The sequence below is a fragment of the Poecilia mexicana genome, unplaced genomic scaffold, assembly GCF_051168715.1.
Source record: "Poecilia mexicana isolate PSO_F unplaced genomic scaffold, ASM5116871v1 scaffold_2, whole genome shotgun sequence".
Classification (NCBI taxonomy): Eukaryota; Metazoa; Chordata; class Actinopteri; order Cyprinodontiformes; family Poeciliidae; genus Poecilia; species Poecilia mexicana.
In genome coordinates this window covers 52,191,866-52,209,672 of record NW_028263371.1, presented here as the reverse complement: position 1 = coordinate 52,209,672, position 17,807 = coordinate 52,191,866, and the positions used below count along the sequence as shown (strand labels likewise).

Below are 17,807 nucleotides of genomic sequence, written 5' to 3'. Positions count from 1 at the left end.
TTGCCTGCTGTCCTGGTTGTCCCCAACTGCCGGTCCGCCTGTCATCTGGATAATCTGTCGACTGCCTACCTGTCCCCCTGTTTGCTGGCTTCATGCTCGCCGTCCTGGTCGGCGTAAAACTGGCTCCTTTCACTCGCCAAGTGTGGCTGATTTGGGCTGGTTGGTGACCAGCTCGGACTAATCCTTCTAGTGCCACTCTGAGTGGCGTCTGCTACAGCGGATCGGTTCCTTCCAGGACGGACTCTTAATTTGGGCTATTGCTGCTTGATTGGTCATGGACTGAACTGTATAATTGTATTTGTAATTTGAATGTTTCTTCTATTTTAACAGGAATGGCCAACTGGTGGTGTTGGTGGTGGACTTTCTGGGTGGTGGTACTGCTTCTGGTTTGGTGCACGATTTTCTTTTGGTTTTGATGTTTCGTTTGCTGTTTCTTTTAGGACACAACCCTGAATTACACTCCCATCTCTGAGTTTAGCTAGAACTGTGTCTCTTAAAGTGAGTGGTTTTAAATTAGTATTTTTGACTAAACTAAAACAATTGTGTAATAAATAAACTTTTTGAATTGTGAGATTGTCTCAAGCCTCATCTGTAGTGGGTCTGTGTGCCATAAAGGTAACTTTTAGTGGAGTCATTGCAACCAAATTCATCTCTATTAAAAGTGCTTTTAAATTTAAGTTACACATTTTTTACCTCTCTGGTCCCGCCACATTGATTTCTAAATCAACACCAGACTGAGTGTTAAGTTAGGCTGTTGGTGTTAATTTAGAAATCAACACTGGACTGGATTGCTTTTTGTTTAACTCTGGAACTCTTTAGTGAGTGTTAGGGAAACTAACACTCACTATTCATTCAACACTCATTCAATAACACTCATGTTGTTGAATTAACACTGTATTTTTAACATACAACACTTGGACTGGAAATCTGAGACTTCCGAATTTGCTGTGTAAACAGTGCCACAACACTGTGATCTTAAATTTAAAGAAGTTGTAGAAAACTTCAAAGTGTTTTACAAACTAATCCACAAGCATTTTTTAAACTGGAATACAGAAAATAATTCTTATTCTGAAAGAAGCAATAGTATTTGGGAAAGATTTTACTTCATATTCACTGTTACAATATGAAGTGTGCATGTATAGTTTACCCATCTAGTGTGAAATCTGTGCATGTTTGGATGAAAACAGCTGATTTCCTGGCAGAAATGGAAGAAAGACAAAGCTCTTCCTCAACAGCTCTCAGTCTCTCTGGTTTTAATTTTTATAGCAGCCAGGCTTGAGAGGCTCACTTCACACAGAGATGTTGTGGGAAATGGACCCATGTTCTTTCCAACTACTACTAAGCTTCACTGTCTTTTCCATCACTGTCGTCACAGTCTTGCTAGATACAATGCTCTCACTGCTACCTGTAACATTCATGCATTGCTAATTATCTTGTTTTAATGTAAAATGCCCTGTACCTACTGCCATCTAGTGGTAAGAAAATTACATGATTATGCCGCTAGTCACTACTACAGCACAGACAGTCGAAGATGGCATTATTTGTAAATAATTCAGTTTCAAAAAATATTTTAAAACCAATTACCGTATTTTCCGGACTATAGAGCGCACCATACTATAAGCCGTACCTTCAAATAAAATAAATAAATAAATAAATAAAAGTAAATAAATAAAAACTGGAAATTACATATATAAGCTGAACCAATAAGCCGCTGGTATCTCTGCTGCTCTTGGTTTTCCATAAGGACCCAGCAGAGAGCTGCGTCCTAATAAATCTGCTGGATATATTAAGGATGCAGTCCTCCATCTCCAAAGCCGAACCATGGTTTTGTTCATGTTGAGTTTACGTGCAATGGCTCTATTTCCCTCCTGTAGTGCCAGATCGACAGCCCTCAACTCACAAGCTGCATCATATGGGTTTGAAAACATTTCTCTGTCGTGCCTGCTGCTAGCATGTGGTTGTTCTAAATGAAAATTACCGCATTCTTCTTTGATTTACAATTTTGACTTCGAATGATTCACTTCCTACTAGAGAGCCCCCTGGTGGTTGAATAAAAATCCACAGAAAAGCCGCACCGGGCTGCAAGCCGCATGGTTCAAAGCTCAGGAAAAAAGTAGCGGCTTATAGTCCGGAAAATAGTCTTATAGTCCGTAGGTCAAATTGGATAAATTCCACGGCACACCTGACCATCACTGTGCTTGTGGTTTTTCCAACCACGAGCACGAGATTTATTGTGTTGTTGCGCAACACCCCCACCCCCTTTCTCTCTCTCTACTTCCCCTTCTCAGAGGAGGGAGATGTGCTACCAGCTCTCCATCTGACAGATTGAGTTTCCTAAATCTGCTGGGATTTAACCTGTCCAGAACTGAGGTAAACTCTGTTTAAGCCGGCGTCAAGAAAGACTGCCCTGGTTTCTGATGACCTCCATCCAGATGTCCCATCCTTTTTCACCCTGTGTATTAGTCAGATCGAGCAGCCTCCAACCAACTAGTTTCACAGAGCACACCTGTTAACGGTCGCTCTTTCTCTTTATTATAACTTCCATTTGTTACTGAACCAGGTTGGTTTTAGTGACTCGGGCGAGTCCCAAGGGTGTTGTTTTAGTTTTGGCTAAAAGCAACCAATAAAACATTTTCCACTTTTTCCTCTCGAGAATTAAACTTCATAGCTATTTTACAACCATCATAGAACTTTAAGGTGACTCATTAATTGGATGTCCACAACATCTTTTAGATTTTCTTAATATTAAGTATTTTATTAGTAAAGCAATTTTGCAAGGGTCAGTACAGCTTAATTCAATAGCAGAAATAATCAAATAAGTAAAATCAATAATCTAGCCTATCTTTCCCTAATGCTGACTCTGAGAAGTAAAAAAAGGAACCTTTGAGAGAGACGGACAGAGTTTGGCATCTTGAACCCCAGAACTGGCCTGATAATGAAGAAGGTGTTGCAGCAGGAGGAGGAGGTTGATTGATGAAGCCAGGGACCTCTGTGAGTCTGAAGCTCCCTTCACCTTGTCTAACGATCTTTCTGGTCCATTGAGATGTAGATGAGCTGGTGTCATGGAAGGAACGCACCAGTTCTTCCTCTTTGCCTTTGTTCTTTGCCTTTGTCTTTATCTTCATCTTTGCCTTGGTCTTTGGAGTCTGAACCCAGCTGATGAGAGAAGTGCAATTTGAAGCCACATGTTGTGGGGCTAACGGGTTGGTCCCCATGTGCAGAACAGTCTTCGATTCTGTGGCCCCGGCTCTTCTTCAGCTGCAGAGTTCTTTGTCCATCTCGATCTTGGCTCAAAGCTGCCTGAAGGATCCAACCAAAGATTCCTCTTTTGCACCCACCTTATAAAGGATTGATCCACCCTTTTGGTGCTTTTGCATTGGCTAGCTTTGTTGCTGTGCCTGTTTTATTGGCTGACTGCTTGGACCGATAATCTGATATCCATCACCATCTTGAAGACATGATGTCTGTTCTAATGACCCCGAGTTGCTCAACAGTCCTCCCACGTCTGTTGTCTGCCCAACCTTTTCTTTGGAAAGTTTAAGTTCAACAATAAGACCTTGATCAGCTCTGGTCTCCCATCAGTTCCTCTTTTCCTGTAACCTTTCACCTCCCATCTACCTCCAACACAACATTAGTGATCTTTAATTACAGATACACATTTTACATCATCTCAAGTTCAATGTCAAAATCACATTATAACTTTTTAGTTTCTCTGATTTAGCATTAATTTATAATATTATAACCGTAACTTATTAGTTACTCTTATTATAGGACATAATAACAACCAGATTAATTTTATTACCATCTGACTCTACTGTTGGGTCCTGATGTCATCTGTGTGATCAATTTTAAAGGTAACTTTATATATTGTTACTATTTAACTAAAATCTCCAGCATGGGGAAGTGGGATGATCTCGACTTTTCTTGACAATTAGTCAGACCTGTGAAGACGCTGTTGTAGTAATGAATGCAGGTAAAGATAAACGCTTGGATGAGTTTCTCTAGATCGTGCTGAGACATCAGTCATCTAATCCTGGAGATGTTCTTCAGGTGATAGAAGGCCGACTTTGTGACTGTCTTAATGTGGCTCTGAAGGTTCAGGTCAGAGTCCATCACTACTCCCAGGTTTCGGGCTGATCGCTGGTTTTTAGTTGTAATAACTGAAGCTTTGCAATGATTCTAGTTCGCTCCTCTTTAGGTCCAAAGATGATAACTTCAGTTTTTTTCTGTTCAGCTGGAGAAAGTTTTGGCACATCCACACATTTATCTGTTCTAAGCATCTATTCAGTGATTGGACGGGGTCAAAGGTCACCTGTTGACATCGTGATGTAGAGCTGTGTATCATCTGCATAGTTATGGTAACTGATCTTATTTCCTGTTATAACCTGAGCCAGTGGGAGCATATAAATATTGAAAAGAAGGGGTCCTAGGATTGAACCTTGGGGTACCCCACATGTGACCTTTGACCTCTCTGATGAGAAGTTTCCAATTGAAACAAAGAAATCCCTGTTCTTTATGTAAGATTAAACCAGCTGAGCACTGGACCGGAGAGTCCGACCCAAGTCTTCATTTGATTCAGTAAGATGTCATGGTCATCAGTGTTGAAAGCTGCACTGAGGTCCAACAGAACCAGCACTGTGGTTCTCCCACTGTCTGTATTTATATGGATGTCATTGAACACTTTGACTAGGCCATCTCCGTGCTGTGATGAGCATAAAAACCAGGACTGGAAGGAGTCAAAGCGATTCATTATTGTTAGGAAGTTATTTAATCGTTTAAAAACTGCTTTATCAATAATTTTGCTGATGAATGGGAGGTTGGAGATCAGCCTGTAATTCTGCAGTAGTGATTTGTCCAGATTTTCCATCCACCCACCCATCCATCCATTTTCTAACACCCTTGTCCCTCAGTGGGGTCAGTAGGATTGGTGGTCCCTATCACCAGCGAACATTCCGGGCGAGAGACGGGGTCACCTGGACAGGTTGCCAGTCTGTCACAGGGCAGACACACAGGACAAACAACCATGCACACACACACTCACACCTAGGGAGAATTTAGAGAGACCAATTAACCTGACAGTCATGTTTTTGGTCTGTGGGAGGAAGCCAGAGAACCTGGAAAGAACCCACCATGCAAAGGGAGAACATGCAAACTCCATGCAGAAAAACCCCGGGCCTGGAATCGAACCCAGAATATTCTTGCTAGGCAACAGTGCTCAGTTTTGTCAATGTGAAATTCATTCTTATGTTGATGTTCAGATATTTTCTTTGGGACAAACTGGTTGCCATCAAGGTTCAATTTCAAATGTATGGCATTCCGATGTCCACTGTAGTGGATATATGGTATTTAAAAAATAAACTTAAAAGAAGGTTTTCAGTATTCTAATTACCTTACAAAGATTGTGGAATTAAAAAACTGATGGTTGGACAATATTTTTTTCTGGTAGTAAACAGTTTTCTGCCTTGAAATTGTAGCTCCATGTCTGAAGGAAAATACTTCAGACTGAAACATTTAAGATCACAGTTGCTAGCTGCTAGAACAAAAGGGCATGTCAGAAAAATATGAAGGTGTGACATGAATTTAATTGGTTTCTTTATGACCATCTAATCAGGTTTGTCTACTAACTGCCTTCCATAGAACAGATCCTCAAAAGTTTCCACACTTCTTCACACCCATTTCTTTAGAAATGATTAAGACTACAAAGGCATTTAAAGACAATAGTGATGCTGGTGTCTTGTTGAAGAAGAATGACGAAACTATCCATTTCACCATTGGCGTCTTTAGATTAACAGTTTTAAGTTGTTTACCTCACAGGTTTAGTCTCTCTATATATCTATCAGGAGACAAATGTCATTCCTGAATAATCAATAATAAGCTAAAAGTAGTATATAGATTTACGATTAAGGTGTGAATTGAGTTTTGGATAGGGTTAGGGTTAGGATAAGGGTAAGGTTTAGGCTGCAGAAATGAATGGAAGTTGATGGAAATTCCCGACAAAGATAGCCACACAAACATGTATGTAGGTGTGTGTGTGTGTGTGTGTGTGTGTGTGTGTCTACACTGTTATTTGTTCTGTTTGTACCCTTAGGCTTCCTAAGCTCTTTAAAATGAAGAAAGAGGGACATCTTGTGGTCGTTTGAAAAAATAGTAATTAGTGAATCTGTACACACTTTCTCTTTTTTCAGAAAAAAGCTAAACGGATACTGCATTTAACAAAAATATTCAACATATGCTTTCATTGTAGAAAAAGATTTTATTCTGCTATATGATTTACTGAATTATCATCAATACTGATAATTTCTTGTGTTTTATAAAATGAGGATGCTATTTTTTCCACCACTTTAAAACCAGACCTGTTGCATTTTTTTAATGAAACACTAAGCACATCTTTGTTGTACGGTGCCAAAGCCTGCCACTATCATTAATGAGTCACACATTCCTGAAACAAGTCAAGTAAGTCCTGGTGGCAAGTAAAAAGTAAAAGATAGTAAATGATCAGCAGACTGTGCTGTTGTTTTCTACTTGTCAACTCTACTGACAGACCGATGTAGCCCGACAATTTAGAAGAAAGAAGTCATAATGGGGGGCTGGTAAGATCTTTGAATTGATTTTTTTTTAATTATTATTTTTAAAACTTTAGAATAATCAGACTAGAAAAGTGCTAATCAGCTCTGCCTCTGTGTGAGTATAGGAATTACTGGATTATAACACCATACTGATAAGTTATATTTTAACCCTTAAAATGTCAGCCACAGACATGTAGTTGAAGCAAGTTTGTCATTGTTACACACGCCTGTGAGGGGAGAAGGACAGGAAATGCTGAGAAAAGAGGATTTGTTGGGTCTGCTCTCAGGTGGAGGACATGACGGAAAAGGGGAAATGAAGCAGGAATGCTGATGAAAATCGTCAGTCGCTTGTGATGTCAGGAATCTCTAGGTTTATTTCACACTAAGCACCAAGTAACTTTTTCAATGTGATAAGGTGTTGTGTGTTGTAGTTTAGAGAACATGTGAGAGTGGTTGTACTATTTTATCAATGGAAAACCACACGTGTACTTTGGCGCATACATGTCAGAGGGGGAGAATGGCAGGTGGGGGCTCGAATGAGAGATGGGGGGATAGCGTACCGTTGAGTGCTGTCTTCCTAAATTTTTAATGCTTGGAAGACACAGGTGTCTGTGAAAATAATTTCACAGACACCTGTGAAATTGAATGTCCATCCATTCAATGGATGGACATTCAATGTCCATCCATTGAACATTTCTAGTTGTTAAATATTCCACAAAATGAACAGATAAAAGATGTTCAACATGCCAGTATAAACTGTGATCTATTTGCAAAACGACTGAGCTCTGCAACATTAAAACATGGATAGAAATGTAACTACATTAATCATAGCTCTTCTTCTTTTCAGTGTTTCTGTCGGTTTCTGGTGCTGCAGCTCTGTGCTGCCTTCAGGAGAATGGGACATCAGAGTATCATCCATAAATTTTCACCCACATGGCATTTATTATGCAAACCAGAGCTTTCAGTGGAAAAACAAAAGTTGCAGATCCTTTTAATGCCATACAAATATGAGACAGAAACATGCATTATAACTTTATATAGACCTGTCTATTGATTTATAGATTAATAGTTTTACTGGACAGAAATTACAAAGAACAAATCTGGTTCTTGATCAAGTCCTAATGAGTCAAATTGAAAGTGTCATGGAGTCATCAGCCTCATGACATTAACACTGACATGAAAAATAATATTGAAGAAATAAATATATATCAAATCTAATTAAAAACATAAATAAGTGATAAGTTATGAACTGTTATGGTCTATAAGTTATATTTATTCTCAGTACTAGATGTGGTCTCAACAAACCCATGGCACTTCAACAATATTATTTTACCTTTAATCTGGAAATAGTGTCCGTTTATTCTTGCCATACAGTCTCTGTATTAATTATTGCTTAAAAGGTCTTGCCATACCAGTTTATTCCTCTGTATTTACTTTAGTTTCTTAGTTTATTCTTGCATTATTTTGTTCTTCATTCATTTCCATTTAGTTTCCTTTGATTATTATTGTCCTCTCAGTTTATTGCTATGTCCACTTGTTTCTTTCCTGTTGCTAGATTTATTTTATCGTTTATTGATGCTCACACACATCATGTTGATTTTTTACTGTTCAGCGTCGGATTCTCTGTTTTATGCCATAATTCACATCTAGTTCATCGCTCCGTTTCATGTCCGACTTATCCTGTTTCAGAGTTTTGCGCAATGTGCTCTAAACACCTGCAAAAGATTCCTGAGGCCTTTAAAAACTCCCAGCCTGGTTCGTTACTCAAAACTGCAATCATGGGTCAGACTGCTGACCTGACTGCTGTCCAGAAGGCCATCACTGACATCCTCAAGCAAGAGGGTGAGAAACGGAAAGAAATTTCTGAACGAATCGGCTGTTTGCAGAGTGTTATATCAAGGCACCTCAGTGGGAAGTCAGTAGGAAGGAAAAAGTGTGGCAGAAATCGCTGCACAACGAGAAGAGGTGACCGGACCCTGAGGAAGATTGTGGAGAAGGGCCGATTCCAGACCTTGGGGGAAGCAGTGGACTGAGTCTGGGGTAAAAAAAACCAGAGCCACCGTGTACAGGCGTGTGTAGGAACCGGCAGAACCACCTGACCTGGGCTACAGAGAAGCAGCACTGGACTGTTGCTCAATGGTCCAAAATACTTTTTTCGGATGAAAGCAAACTTTGCATGTCATTCAGAAATCAAGGTGCCAGAGTCTGGAGGAAGACTGGGGAGAAGGAAATGCCAAAAGGCCAGAAGTCCAGTGTCAAGTACCCACAGTCAGTGATGGTCTGGGGAGCCATGTCAGCTGCTGGTGTTGGTCCACTGTGTTTCATCAAGGGCAGGTCAATGCAGCAGCTATCAGGAGAGTTTGGAGCACTTCATGCTTCCATCTGCTGAAAAGTTTTATGGAGATGAAGATTTCATTTTTCAGCACAACCTGGCACCTGCTCACAGAGCCAAAACCACTGGTATTACTGACCATGGTAATACTGTGCTCAACTGGCCTGCCAACTCTCCTGACCTGAACTCCAGAGAGAATCTGTGGGGTATTGTTAAGAGAAAGTTGAGAGACACCAGAACCAAAACTCTGGATGTGCTTAAAGCAGCTATCAGAGCATCCTGGGCCTCCATAACACCTCAGCAGGGCCACAGGCTGATTGTCTCCGTGCCGCACTGAAGGTTGCAAAAGGATTCCTGACCAAGTATTGAGTGTATAACTGAACATAATTATTTGAAGGTTGACTTTTTTGGTATTAAAACACATTTCTTTTATTGGTTGGATGAAATATGCTAATTCTTTGAGACAGGGATTTTGGGTTTTCATGAGCTGTATGCCAAATCATCAGTATTAAAACAATAAAAGACCTGAAATATTTCAGTTGGTGTGCAATGAATCTAAAATATGACAGTTTAATTTTTATCATTACATTATGGAAAATTATTACCTTTATCACAATATGCTAATTTTTTGAGAAGGTACTGTATTTTGGTAATACTCTATAAAATACCAGAATGTTCACATAACGTTTATACTTTTGGCTGTCTGAGGACACATTTTGAATATCAAATCAGGTGTTATGATCCGTTACTCAGTACTTCTGTAGTTTACCAAATACTTTTTACACTTGCTTAATTAAATGTATTTAAAGTATGCTACTCTGGGATGAGAAAAGCCTTTGACAGTTTAATAAAAAAAAGATAATTTTACCCTTTTTTCACATTATTATTACCATGATCATTATCTATTACTGTCTAATGAAAATCAGTGATGGATGCAAAATGTTGCAGTGTAAAACCTGAGATGGCTCTAAGCACTGGATAGCATCTGAAATTAAGACAACTGCATTCACAGCAAAATGGGGCCATACAATTAATTGACTCAGAGTGACTGAAAACAAATCCACAGAAAACTTTTCAGATTTTTATTAGTATAAATCTGAAAGATATTTAATTTTCCTTCCGCTTTATAATTATCTACAACCTTGTGATACTCTATTAAACAAAATCCCAGTTGTAATGTGACTGTATGTGTAAAAAAAAAAGCTAATACTTTTGTAATGGTAATGATAGTATATGTTAACTACTTGTTCTTGGTTAAGTTCATATTTATTTTATTTATTATTGTTAGTAGTGGCAACATTTTCAAAAAACTGTCTCAGCTAATTACATTATCCATGCAGGGTGAGAGGAGTTAGTGATGATCTTCATTGTCGCTGGGTAAGAGGCAGAGGACATGCTGGACAGGTTACCAAACAATCACATAGAGACAAACCAGGTCAGAAAACCATATGTGCACACATTCAAATAAAAGGAAACTTTGGAGTGTCAATCTGCATGTTTCCGGACTTTGGGAGGATGAAGAAGCAATGAGAAAACTCACCCATGCAGAGGGACCTGGTGCAGAAAGGTTGTCTGCTAAGCTTGTAATCAAGGAGCTTTTTGCTGCAAGGAAAAATTGCTAACTGGACAACCATGCAGCTCAGTGCTGCAATAAGTTCACTTTACCTTTACCAATAAATTTACTGAGTCATTCTAAATCTACATTGGGTTTTCTGTATTAGAGCTGGTGTTGAGACAGACACCATAAGGTTGTTGTTGTTATTGTCCATTTTATCGTAAATACAGAATAAAAAAAACAGTAATGAAAAACAGAAAAACATTTTAATCCAAATGTTTATAGTATGATAATCCTGGTTATATGTTATTCTTTTCCAGAAACTACTTGCTAGTCTCAAAGTTAGACATTTGTCACTTTAACTCATCTTTTAGGTTGAAAACCTGACCCATTTAACTGCGTCACACCCGTAACCCAATCTGATTTCACATTTAGCTGGATCAGATCATATTTAACCCAGAACTGATTTAGTGAACTAGCCTATATTTGGATGGCTTTAACCCAACATTAGATGGAGTCTAATAAGAAAAATAAGCACAAAACATGAACTAATCCTTTTTAAGTGACAAAAAAATTAGTTCATCCTTTGTGACTGAAACCATGGAGTGGTTAGAATAAAATATTCTGCTACCTTTCCAGATTTAATTCTACAGAATGGTTTCAGTCAGATTATCTTTACAGTAAAGACAATCTGTTTTACAGGAATGCTGGATCTCAGTTAACCCTGAGGGGGAACAGTCTCTGTACGACCTGATCAACCAGATAAAGCCTTGACTTACGTGACTGGCTGTCACGAAAAGTACTGGAGGAGAGGTGAAAGAACAACAAAATGTTTTCAAGGTAGGAGAAGGGCGAGAGTGTGAAAACAGGAAGACAACAAACAAACACAAAGTAAATTTGGGAAATTAAATTTGTGATAAGATAAAACATTTTTCCATGCACTGACTACCCTGGCTCCTGTGGTAAATTTGGTCTAGAACCAGTCAACAAACCTAACTCATTATTTCTATAAATATCTCAGTAATACTCTATAAAATATCAGTTACTCAGTACTTGAGTAGTTTACCAAATACATTTTACACTTGCTTAATTAAAAGTATTTAAAGTATAATACTCTGATTGGAGTACAATTTTGGGGTACTCTAACCAACTATGCATGAATGATTTCTCTATGGATCACTTTTGAAAGACAAAAAAACTGCCATAAAATAATGTCCATCACAGAAGCCGACGTCCCACTCCATGAGAGTAGGACAACACACGCTGTGGTGGGCGTCCCTTAATTTGATTTCTGAAAGGTGCCAACTCTAACTGCATATAATGATCGACTGTGAATCATCAGCGATGTCTACATCAAAGCTTTTGTGATCTCATATTAATCTTAAATATCTTTCTCATATTTCCTTTGAAATCAGGAAACAGGAAGAAGAACTGAAGTCAGACAATCAAAGGTATTCATATTACACAATGTGAAAGAACACATTACAGTTGAAATATTGTAATTTGAAAATCTCAGTTCACTTTTAAGTTCTGGGATTTCATTCCAACTTTGTGTAATTACGGTTTTATTTGGTAATTTTTACCACAGATTGACTAAAACAAACACATCACTGGAAAATGAACTCCGTCAAATGAAGTAAGTTCAGAGTTGATTTTCATATGACAAAATCACATGATGGAATATGGAGACATGGAGGAGCGGTTGGAGTTCCTACATCATCCTGGGGTTCAAATATTCAGTTTTGGCCTCAAGAACCACCTTCCAGTTGGACATTCGTCAGAAAGACATTCTTGTCTGTTTTGTAGGGTAATATAATGGTACTCTGAATTGTTTCAGTTGAGCTTGAGTTGCAGTAAATCTGTAGTGAACTAAAGCACTATGCAACCTTGTTAAATCTCATTATGATTAAACTTCATACTAATTGTTTCCAAATAATAAGAGATTCACTTGTTTTTTTCTTCGTTCCTTCAGATCTGACCTTGAACTAAAAGAAAAAGAACTGAAATCAGCTGGAGAAAGGTAGTATTCACATGAGCTGACAGAAGTCATTATTATTCAATATAATGCATTTCTGAGTTTCAAGTTCACTCCATGGTGCATCAATTAGAGTGACATGGAATATTTAAAAAATATTTTATTGTACTTACTGTAAAAGAAATATTCTGGTAATATTTTACAGTTTACGTTTTTAGCATTAATTGAAACAAATGCTGCATGTGTCCTTTTAAATCAAATTTATTGGACTTTGTTGACTTGTTAGATACAAAGAGCTTCCTACTCTATACTAAATGAATTTAAAAACAGTTTATACGTATGTACTAAATATTCAAATGCAAAATATTGTAGAATTTCTTCACAAACTTGATTTTTAATCTGTAAAAGAAATATTAATCTGTCAAAATGTTATCCACACAAAATGTAAGAAGCCCTTTAGAATTTAACAAATTTGTTATGGCTGCTTGTCCAAGTTTCCTTAAAGTTGTCTTTTTAGTTTTTTACATTTAGTTAAACATACTGCATCTTCATTGATTTCTCCTCTGTAAAAAATAAAATATGTCTATTTTATCTTAACACAGACTGGCTGATACACAGACGACTTATGAAAATGAGCTCCAACAATTGAGGTTTATTTTCTATAATTCTTCTCTTAAAATTATGTTCAGAGAAAATGTTTACTTATGACATGTAGATCACAATTTGTCATTTGTAAAATGTCATAAGAAAGTCTTATGTACGGTGGCCGACAGGTGCATATGCGCAGCAACAGAGAAAAGATGCAAACAAAAAAAAGAGACGCAAACAAAAAACAAATGCACCAAACAAAAAAGACGACAGCCACAAATGAAATGCAGCAAACAAAAAGTGCTGAAAACATTAGTGCTCCAGACCACTAGGGGGAGTCTAACAAAAAACAGCTGTGTCCGAATTTAGGCTCTGCATCCTTTAGTTCAGAAAAGCAGCAATGGCGACAAAATAATTTTTGCTGTATTACACTTGAAATTACACAAAATGATTTTTTACGATGTTTTTAGGCGAGAATGTAGATGTATAGATCTCAAATATCTGCTCGGTTCATTAATAAATCACCTGATTCCCATATTGCTCCGACATTTTCGGAGATGTCTTCTCCCGCTGCATTAACAGCCAGCTTCACTCGCAAGCTGTCAGCTGGCCGGGCGCTCCATGTTCGGTACACCGAGAGAGAACCCTTGTCTTCCAGCAAATCGTTATAAAAACTCCCGCTAGTTTTCCCCTATGAGAGGAGATGGAACACAGATATTAAGTCAGGTAGTAGTAAAATCTTTTGTTTCACTAAAGTATTTAATTTATTCCTGAGCAAATGGGTTTGACTGATTAAAGTTAAGCCTTCAAATGTAATAGTTTTATTTAATTGTAATTCTTACTACCTGAGATCTGGAGAGTATTTGAAAATGAATAATATCCCTTGTATACATTAAACATTTTAGAATCAGACAGATTTCTTTTTTACTATGGAACAACCTTTATTACAAAAGGTGAAGAATAATAAAGAAATAAAGAGTAAAAAAAACAACTTTGAGTCCGTTTTTTTCCTTCGCTGCTCTGTGTTTCACGTTGTCCCGGTTGCTAACCAACATAACGCCAAAATGGAGGCAAGGCAGCTAGAATATGGTCGTCCATATTCGTGGCCTTTTACGGGCCCGTCGCCTGTAGATCGGGCCGTTTCTCACAAACATAATAATAGGACAGACGCCTAATGGACCGCTCTCGTCTAATCAATACATATTTATATATATAAACATAAATAATGATTAATACTGAATAATATACATTAGGCTATACACGTTTATGCACACACACACACACACACGCGTACACACACACACACACACACACCACACACACACGTTTCCCAGCTTACGACTTCTGGCTTAAGAGTGATTCAGCAGCTGAGATTGGGTCCAAAATCCGATACGAGATTCATCCGTGCTGTGCAGTGAATCTGTCTCTCCTTAAAGACATTTCTTCCTTCTTCCTCACGTCGTAGGAAACCTTCAAAACAAAAACGGGAGATTTTCGAGTTATCTTACGTTGACAGAGTTAAATAGTTAAATAATAGTCATTACCACTTGTGTAAACTTTGCTGGTGAATGTTATATTATGATTTTATAATATTGTTTCATTTCTATAGTAGGCTCTAGTAGCAGATAATCTAAATGTTGGAGAATGTCTGAAACATTTTAAGATTTACAGAATCTCGGTTAGCTGTCAGAGCGGGGGCTGAACACCAAGCACTATAGCTAGCATTAGCAGATATTTCGCCAGTGGACATAAATACAGTATAGTAATATTCTAATCACAAAAATACACAGTAATATGTCCATCTTACTTGTGAAAAGTCTGTCGAGCCCTCACGTCAGTAGTCCGTCGATCCGATCAACAATATTCCACAGTGCTGAAGGCATCTTCTGCTGTTTTGGTCGAGCAAAGCAGAAGGGACGACCGCTCCAAGAGCAGCCAATCAGGGGGGTCTACTCTTTTATTATGTCTATGCTTTGAAGGATCAGTTTCTCAGGGCCCTTGAAAGGATGCAGAGCTTAAATTCGGACACAGCTGTTTTTTGTTAGACTCCCCGTAGTGGTCTGGAGCACTTCCGGTTTCAGCACCTTTTGTTTGCATCTCTCTTTTTGTTTACTGCATTTTATTTGTGGCTGTAGTCTTTTTTGTTTCCATCTCTCTTTTTGTTTCCGTCTCGTTTTTTGTTTGTGTGACCTATGTGGATCTGGTGGCTTCTATTGGTGTAGCAATGAAGGACAAGGAGCTGCTCAAGTTGGCATCAGCTGTTTCTTTAATTCTCCATCTGCATTTTACAGGACGAGCATGGAGGTAAGGTCAGTCTCTGTGTGACGGGGTTCTCTTATGCTTGGACAAACAAAAAAATGACTGCCCAAGGCCAGAGATCACTTTAGTGAAATTTATTCAGTTCTTCAAGTGAGCAAAAAGGTGGCAGGTGAAGAATATATATACAGGGACGTCCAGGCAGGTTAAAAACAGACAAAACAACAGTACCTTCAAGGTAAGAGTCCATCACCTTCACTGTGATCTGGCAGGAGTCTAGCCACAGACTGCCTCCCTGTGGCGCAGAGCCCTGCTTTTAAAGCCACAGGCTCTGCCCACAGAGAGACCAACCGAGCAAACAAAAACAATTAAACAATTACTTCTAACTCAAATGAACTCTTAAAGGTTACAAAACAATAATGATAATAATAATAATAAGAAAAATAAATAAACTTGTAATCAAAAATACAATAATCAATTTAATAAAGAACACTGAGTATACTCCAATGACGTCATCACGACTCCCTCCCGGCGCGCCACAATCCGGAAATAACCCTTATTGACAACAAAACCGGGAAAATGTTTGGAAGTGAAAACAGATTAGAATGGATACGCTAACCGAAGCAGGAACCCCGCATGTGCACCCACGATGAACCGCATCAGTTTAACCTGTAACAGAAGTAAGTTAGCGATTGTGTGTGGCCGTGTGCGCATGTTGACACAGACTCAGAACTAAGTCCCGGCTCATAACGGCTCTTCCGTCAAACTCTGGCATAAAACAAGCTCCTCGTCAGTGATCCTCATGGCTCTGAGGATTAGCCATAATAAAGTAACCAAAATAAAATCAGTACAAATTACAGTGATCGTATAGTAGATTTTGTTTTACAATAAAAGAACAACCAGTGAGTGTCTTTCAGAGAAAAGAAAGTAACTAATTAAAATGTTCTGAAAAATAAAATAAAATGCTGATATTTTATTTTCTGAATGCCATTTTTATGTTTTAGTTTAATATAACCTTGCATTTTAGAACAATGCAGAAACATAAATAAACCACATTGTTATATAAAACTGTTAATATAAAACTCAGTCTCACACTAACCATCTGCTACAGGGGATTTGGTAAAACATACCTGCATTTTACAGAACGAGCATGGAGGTAAGGTCAGTCTCTGGCATAAAACAAGCTCCTGCAAGGAGGAGCCATAATGTTACGGCGTGGGAAATTCCCACTGCACTTTCCCACGAACTAAACATTCTCAAACACGACAAAAACGACATAATAATGGAACTAGCGTGACTCAGACCGAACATATTTCAAAATTATGTAAAAACGAAAACCACAAACACATTTCACAAAATGGATAAATAATTTTCTTTATCACATGGCAGAGACACGTTACCTCATCGACCTCATCGATGATCCTCATGGGTCTGAGGATTATCCATAATACCCCGCTCTTTCTAGGTTAAGGCAATACAACTTTTTACCAGCAGATGGTGCATTTTAGCAGGATTTAACCTGAACCATTTTAACTATGTTACTGTTGTTACGCAACCCCCACCCCCTTCCTTTCTCTCTCTCTCTACTTCCTTTTCTGAGAGGAGGGAGATGTTGCTCCCAGCTCTCCGTCTAATGGGTCCGAGAAGCCTCTAACACCTGAGTTTTACTCCAGATGAGAATATAGAGAACATTCTGTTTAAGCTGGGCGCGAGAAAGACTAGCCTGGTTTCTAACGACCTCTGCCTCCAGATGTCCCACCCTTTTTCACCCTGTGAATTAGCCAGATCGAGCAGCCCGCAATCAGCTAGTTTCACAGAGCACGCCTGTTACCGGTCGCTCTTTCTCTTATTACAACTTGCACTTGTTACTGAACCAGGTTGGTTTTAGTGACTCGGGCGAGTCCCAAGGATGTTGTTTTAGTTTTGGCTAAAAGCAACCTATAAAACATTTTCCACTTTCTCCTCCCAGAATCAAACTTCATAGCTAGTTTACAACTATCAAAGAACTTTAAAGTGACTCATTAACTGAATGTCCACAACATCTTTTAGATTTTCTAAATGCTAAGTATTTTATTAGTAAGGCAATTTTGCAAGGGTCAGTACAGCTTAAATCAGTAGCAGAAATAATCAAATAAGTAAAATCAATAATCTAATCTATTTTTCCCTAATGCTGACACTGTGAACTAAAAAAGAAAAACTTTGAGAGAGAGGGACGGAGTTTGCCATCTTGAACCCCAGAATTGGCCTGATGAAGGAAGTGTTGCATCTTTATCTTCATCTTTGCCTTGGTCTTTTTCTTTGTCTTTGGGGTCTGAACCCAGCTGGTGAGAGAAGTGCAATTTGAAGCCACATGTTGTGGGGCTAACGGGTTGGTCCCCATGTGCAGAACAGTCTTCGACTCTGTGGCCCCGGCTCTTCTTCAGCTGTAGTGTTCTTTGTCCATCTCGATCTTGGCTCGGAGCTGCCTGAAGGATCCAACCAAAGATTCCTCTGTTGCACCCACCTTATAAAGGATTTATCCACCCTTTTGGTGCA

At 38.6% G+C, this 17,807-nt stretch overlaps 1 long non-coding RNA gene across 1 annotated transcript; it reads left to right on the top strand.

The window, feature by feature from the left end:
• The first annotated feature begins 6,469 nt into the window (after positions 1 to 6,469).
• On the top strand, positions 6,470 to 13,084 carry LOC106911850 (uncharacterized). The gene is made up of 6 exons (XR_015762022.1): positions 6,470 to 6,590; positions 11,156 to 11,293; positions 11,869 to 11,904; positions 12,042 to 12,089; positions 12,426 to 12,473; positions 13,031 to 13,084. It is a non-coding gene; the product is annotated as an uncharacterized LOC106911850 (long non-coding RNA).
• The last annotated feature ends 4,723 nt before the right edge of the window (positions 13,085 to 17,807 follow it).